Source organism: Arachis ipaensis, chromosome B08 (genome assembly GCF_000816755.2).
Source record: "Arachis ipaensis cultivar K30076 chromosome B08, Araip1.1, whole genome shotgun sequence".
NCBI lineage: Eukaryota > Viridiplantae > Streptophyta > Magnoliopsida > Fabales > Fabaceae > Arachis > Arachis ipaensis.
Window position 1 is genome coordinate 61,607,674 of NC_029792.2, and position 6,833 is coordinate 61,614,506.

The following is a 6,833-nucleotide window of genomic DNA, read 5'->3' on the forward strand; positions in this document are numbered from 1 at the left end:
ATTTTTTTGAAATTAAGATACCAAAAAATAAAAAATTGTTGTAATTAATAAATACAGAGACTTAAAGAAGCAAAAAGTTACCAAGAACATAAACACAAGACTCTAACCAAGATCAAGAATTAAACAAAGAAAAGAAAAATATTTTTGAAAAAGGTTTTGAAATTTTCGAAAATTTGAAGAAAAAGAAAATAAAAATAAAAGACTCAACAAAGAACAAAATTGAAACAAAGAAAATAAAAATTATTTTGAAAAGCTTTTTAATAACTTTTTTTCAGAAGTTTTGTAGAAGAAGAAAATCAAAATCAAGGACTTAACAAAAATAAAAGTTACCTGATCTAGGGAGTAAGACAATCCGTCAGTTTGTCCAAACTCAACAATCCCCGACAACGGCGCCAAAAACTTGTTGCGTTGGACCCCTGGAAGGGAGCAGGAAGCTGACGTTGGACGCCAGTTTTGGGCCTTTTAATCTGAAGCAAAGTGTAACGTCCCATCCAGCAAAATACGTTGCTTAAGTCAGGGTATTTCTACTAGAAAGAACATTATGTAATATTTCCTAGTATTAACTACTTAATTATCGAGCCTTTGTATCGAGTTGGCGTTTCAGTTTTAAGAAAATGCCAGAAAATTTTATTTTTTTTCATTAAAGGCATATATTAAAGATTTACAAGTAATAATAATCACATAAATATTATTAATAATAATTCTTATACAAAAGAAACCAAATGAAACTCAAATATAATATATCAAACCTACCCCTCTATGTAAAATAAAATCTCAAGGGATAACAGCGAGGGGACTCTATGAAAGCAATTAAAACCCTAAAGAAAACCTACTAATCGCTTGCAGCTTCATATTGCGTCTTCAAACCTGTGTCACTAAAAGGGTGAAAAATTTGGGGGTGAGAACCAAACCACAAGTTCTCAGTAGAGGTCGAGAATGCCGTAAACATAAAGAATAAATTGTAAATAGTTAATTTAGTTCAACAATATTCATTTTCATTAATTATATAAAACTCTTTGAAATTACGTTGAAAAAGAATTGGATATTAGCTTATGTAAATCTTGGTATGAATAGTCAGCCTATCCCAAGCATAGGTTCATTAAGTGTTCGCTGAAGCAGTATGACTTTTCATATAATACCTAATCCTAAGCGCAATTCAAAAACAAACAAGTAGAATACAAACAGACAAATAGAACACAAGCAAACAAAACAAGGAACACAATAAAAGCACAGGAAATATAACAGAGAATAATTCACAAACAAGATGATGCATGTCTAGCCCTAGTGCAGATAATGAGCTCATCTATCGGATATGGCTTTCCTGTTGGCTATACCCCTGTGTACATGATATAACCCCTCTGCCACCACAGGGTCCACTGCATGCAAGAAATAACACATTTGCCACTACAGGGATGTATGCCGACACACCTTCTGTATACAAGAAATAACCCCTCTGCCACTACAGAAATGGAACATGTGGTCACGGTACTTCTGTAGCAGGAAATAACCCCTCTGCCTTACAGAAATAAAATATGGATCTGTACTGCAGGAAAGCATTCTCAGTGGTTACACCACCATCTATCTGACTGCCTCAATGCAGCAGATGAATATATAAATATCTCTGAAGTTGCCTTAGTGCAACAAATGACCTTTCAATAGGCCCTCTGCTTGTTCTCTAATCTTTTTACTCTGCTCTGATTACTCTTTTCTCTTTTATCGTCGTAAATACACAAGTGGGACAAAACCCACGTCCTTGCCAACAACTTCTTAAACCAAATATCTTTTCTCAAAAGAATCACTGAAATTATTATTATTATTAAATAAGCCTTAAATATTCATTTTGAATAAATCCTTATATTTTTATAAAAATTTAGACATGATCTCTTCTGAAAATAGGACTTAACGACCCTTACGGGTTCCCTCTTTCTCAACATTTCACCAGCTTTTTATCAGCAATTGTCACAATAATATATTCTCAAAAACATTTGATAATGTTAAAGAAAATCTATTTCTTAAATTCCATATCCAAGGTAGTCATCAAAACAACATCGGCAACCAAATCTCAATTTTGTTTTTAAAATACCAAATGAATTCGGAATTACACAAACTTTATGTCCACAAGACCGTCTCAGATTAAGCTTTCTAATAAACTAAAAATCATAATTTTCTGATCAATCTTGCCTTGGAAACAGAAGAAAAACGGTGCCTGCTCTGCAGTGCTTAAAAACCAGAAAACAGCAGCAGCATACAACATTTAAAATTTCATATAAAATCCAAATTAAATCCAATCACCTTCAAAATTAATATGATTAAACTTAACTTATCCAAATTTCTTTCTCAATTGGCTCCAGATCAATATCATTTTTAATAAAGAAGTTACATAATTTGAAAATTAGGTAAAAATAAGTCAAAATCTGTTTTAGAAACCAACAAACTTGGTATCTTTCAACTAGTATAACTTTTACTAAAAAACTTCAAATAGGCTAAAGTTTGGTTCGTAGACTCCTAAATTATCTAGAAACAAGTTTGTCTTGGTTGCAACCCAATTGCTATTCAATTCTAAGAGTTACAAGCATTGGGAGTTGAGGCATAACTTGCTGAAAACTGATTCCTTCCAACTTTAATCATTAACTTTCAAAAATTCACAACTCCCAATCCTTAACTCCTAAAATTCTGATGTTTTAGAGCAATAAACCAACTTAATCAAATTTTAAAATAAAATTGGTTTCTCAGCTCGTAGGAATCGCATCAAGACAAACAAGTTGCTGCCCTGTTTGAACTCTTCTGCTGTAGGACAGATTTAATGACTTAACTTTAAAAATTCACCATAAATTTTATATTGAACAAAAATGCCTCAAATTTTCTAGTCCAGCTCCACATATTCCCAAGTTTAAACTAAACTTGGTTCCATACAATTCTGATCATTACAAAATTAGTTATAGATTTTCAAAGTTTTCAACTTCGTTTAAAAGTAATGCAGAAAATCAGATTTTACAATACAACTTTGAAAAATCATAACTAATTCTATAGTTAATACGAAATCTTAAAAATTAAATCTTGATAATTACATTTATTATATTTACATAACTTTTAATCCCTTATCAATTCAATCAATATCGAGTTACTGATTCACTTTCAAAGTTTTTATTTAGTTTCAAGAAAATTCGATTTTCAGCCGGCAGTTCAGTATCTCAAAATCCAACCCCTCAATACATCTCAAAATCAATTCCAAATCAACTACCAACCAAGTTCATCACCATCACGATACATCGAATAACCAACTCAACGACAACAATCCAATATAATCATCAAAATTCAGAAATTCTCAACAATTGGTCATCAAACAATTCTCAATCAACATAATCAATCAATATCACAAATCAACAATTCAAACCACAATCTCAACAATTCCAATCACAATCTCAGCCACAATTCAACATTCATATAATAAATCAATCACTTACAACTATTATTCCTATTTGCAGTTATCCAATAAAATTTGTGGGCATTCTTAAATTAAATCGTTTAAGTTAAACCCCCTACCTCGATGTCGCAATCGCTAATTTAACGCAACAATCCCTGTTTAGTCTAAATTGGCAGCAGCAGCGGCGATTTCAACGCAATCGGGACGACAGCAGTAGTACCATTTCTGGTTACGCTCGCAGCAACAACAATTTTGACAGTTCTAACACAACACCACAGTAGTAAAACAGAGATATTGGCTATCATAATTAAAATAAGAACATAACAGAGAAACAAAATACCAAATAGAAGAAGAGAGAGAGCGTTACAGGGTTAGGAATAGAGGTTCAGTGTCAAAACGAAGAGGATGGTGCAGTCGTTTCTCTACCCCGTTGACAAGTTCCAGCTGTAACGATTCCAACAAATATAGTGTACTCAGGAACATTAAAGGCGGAGACAAGGTCATTCTAAAGCAACAAAGGATTCATAGACAGTGACTCTGGTAACTAGGGAACAACGAACTCGTTCGTATGAATGACAACAACTAAGGTTTCCAGCGACGGCGGTGGAAGAGGAACGACTCCTCCTCTGTTGCGTCACTCTCTCAATGGTAGCGGCAGCAAACCCTGTTGGCAACGGGAACAAGATGCGACAATGATGAAGGCTCGATGAAGGCAGTGAGGCGCGATGGTGCAGGTTAGCATCTTCTCTTTGCGTGTCACCCCTAGCGAACGACAACGACGATACACAAACAACGACGACGAGGCGTGGCTCGACGGCGGCTCCTCCCTCTCCTCCGTGGGTCACGTTCGCCTCTCCCTTTCTTCTCTGCGACGGCAGCTCTGCAGTGGCACCAAGCTCTGCGGCACTGTTCCTTTCCCTCTCTTCTTCTCCCTCGTCCTCTGTCTCCCTTTCTGTTCTCCGTTTTCCCGTCTTCCCACTTTTCCCTTCCTTTCTTTTCCCTTTCTGTTTTCCCCCTCGAGCTATGTTTTCCTCCTCGAGCTCACCTGTTTCCTTTCTTTCTCTTTCTGAACATAGGTTTAAGGATTTTAGGATAGTAAATTGGAAAATTTAGGATAATAGGGTTTTTATTAGAAATTTTCAGGATTAGGATAAAATATACACAAGTAATATAACAATTTTACAAAATATTTGAGCTAAAATAACAATTCAGAAATCAAATATAATACTATCAAGATTACTTTCAAAACACGTAAAAATTTCAATAGATTTTAATACTTTCATTTTGGGTGTTTTCAAGCATAAAACTATCCTGTTTGTTATCACTTTTATCCTTTTTATTTACCTATTTCTATTTATATATTGTTTAGTTCGCCAACTCATACATTATATTGTAATACTATATTAATTTCTCATTTTATTATTTCTCAAATTAATATAATATTCCCCTTTTTTGTTTTTTTTAACAAAGGAATTTTTTTTCCATTTCAAATTTTTGGCATTGGACCTAGAGTTTCTTTCTTCCTGTAATTTTTTTTGAAAGTGCAGAATTTTCCAATGAGAAAGCAACATTTTCAAATAATCTATTAGCTATGTATTATCCTAGATGCTAGTAAATGTGTTTTCTATTTTTCCTTTTAAGAGTTATTGTAAGAACCGAATTTTTCACGAATAAAATTATTTAAGTGCCCAAATTAAATTCCGGAAAGTTAGGATGAGAATTTGAGAATTTAAATATGATTTTTGGACTTAGTAGGTCCTTCCGAGTCAGAAAATGTATTTTCTGCTAAAAATCGTGAAAAATCGCGAACTGACAGTTAAACCGATTGAACCGATTCAAGTTTGCTCAGTGCTGTGCGAGAAGCAGTGAAAATAGCCGAGAACCTTAGAAAAATATTAGAAATAAAAAACCGGGCGTTAATTTTAAAGGTTTGGCCCAAAGTTGGGCCAAACGGGCTAAAAATAATAATGGGTTGGACCGAACCCAAGTATGGCCCAAGCCTAACATATATAAGGTTCATTTAATGAACCCAAACACCCATAACACACTCAAACACACACACACACCCAGCTGAAGAAAAGAGGGAGAGGAGAAGAGAGAAGCACTATTCACTTCAATCTTCTCAAGCTCATATCTTGAGCTACGGAGCTCCAATCGCCGCACCGTTTGCTGCCACGCGTTCCTTGTGAAGAGCTCCACAAAACCCATCTAAGAAACTGGAGAGATAACCATAAAATATTCTCAGTTCTTCTCTTCAAAGTTTCGAAAATCTAGGGTTTTGGCTAAGTGAGGTTTTGTGATTTTTGTGTGTTTAGGTACACTTTAGCCTTTGATTGATTTTGATGTTGGCTTCCAAAACTGTTGGGCAAGGTAAGAGGCATTGAAACTCTTGTGAAATTTCAATTATAATGAGCACTAGGTTGATTTGTGATGATTTATGTATATATATAGCTTGATTATGGTGAGTTTGGAGCTTGTTGATGCTTGTTGAAGATTCTTGGTGGCTTAGTTTGTGATTAAAAGCTTATCTTGGGCTCAATTTGGGGTTTTCATTCATATTGGGGATCGACCAAGGTATGATTTTGGTTTTCTCTATGTAGTATATAATATTCATGGACACTTAGGCTAGTGACCTATAGGATAGGGTTGAAAATTTATATGTTGTTGATGATTGTTTGGGTTGATGATGTATAATGAATTGATGTTGTTGTTGTGGTCGAATGATGAAGTTGGGATATGATGGAATTGGATGAATAGATATTGTTGATTATTCATATGAATCATGGTTGAGTTGATGATAAAAATTGATAGTGATATAATGTTGATTGGTGAATATGTGATATAGGTGATAATGAGGTTGAGATTAGTATGTGAAGGAAAATGTGGAAAAAATGGTGCAAAATGTCATAAAGTGTAGGTTTTGATGAGAACTGGAGTTTTGGAATGGTTCTATGTGGTATTGGTTGGTTTAAATTGTGAATATAAGTAATTTGGTAAATTGTGAACTTGGGTAAAAGTTGGTTTTTGGTGAACTTTGTTTGATCATAACTTTTGCCTCGATTTTTAAAATTGATTGAAATTTGTTTGAAATTAAAGCTTATTGAAAACCCTTCAATTTGATATAAATTTTGTAAAATTTGGGTTTTTCTAGAGGAAGTTATGATTATTCAAAGTTGGTCTTGAAAATCTGAAATTCTACAGAGTGGCAGAATTTTGTGTTTTTTGGTATGTGCGCACGCACAGCCGTGTTCGTACACACACCCCTGCAAAAATTTTTATCTATGCGCATGCACAGACCTGTGCGTATGCACATGCAGATGCAGGCAGGATGTTTGCAGCACTAGCACAGCTTGTGCGCGTACATACTAATGAAGAATTGCAACCTGTGCGCACGCACACGTTGGGGAGG

General features: G+C 34.5%; 1 long non-coding RNA gene across 1 annotated transcript; it reads right to left on the reverse strand.

The window, feature by feature from the left end:
• Positions 660–3,579, reverse strand: LOC110265531. The gene is made up of 2 exons (XR_002351676.1): positions 3,544–3,579; positions 660–875 (listed from the first exon to the last, which is right to left on the reverse strand). It is a non-coding gene; the product is annotated as an uncharacterized LOC110265531 (long non-coding RNA).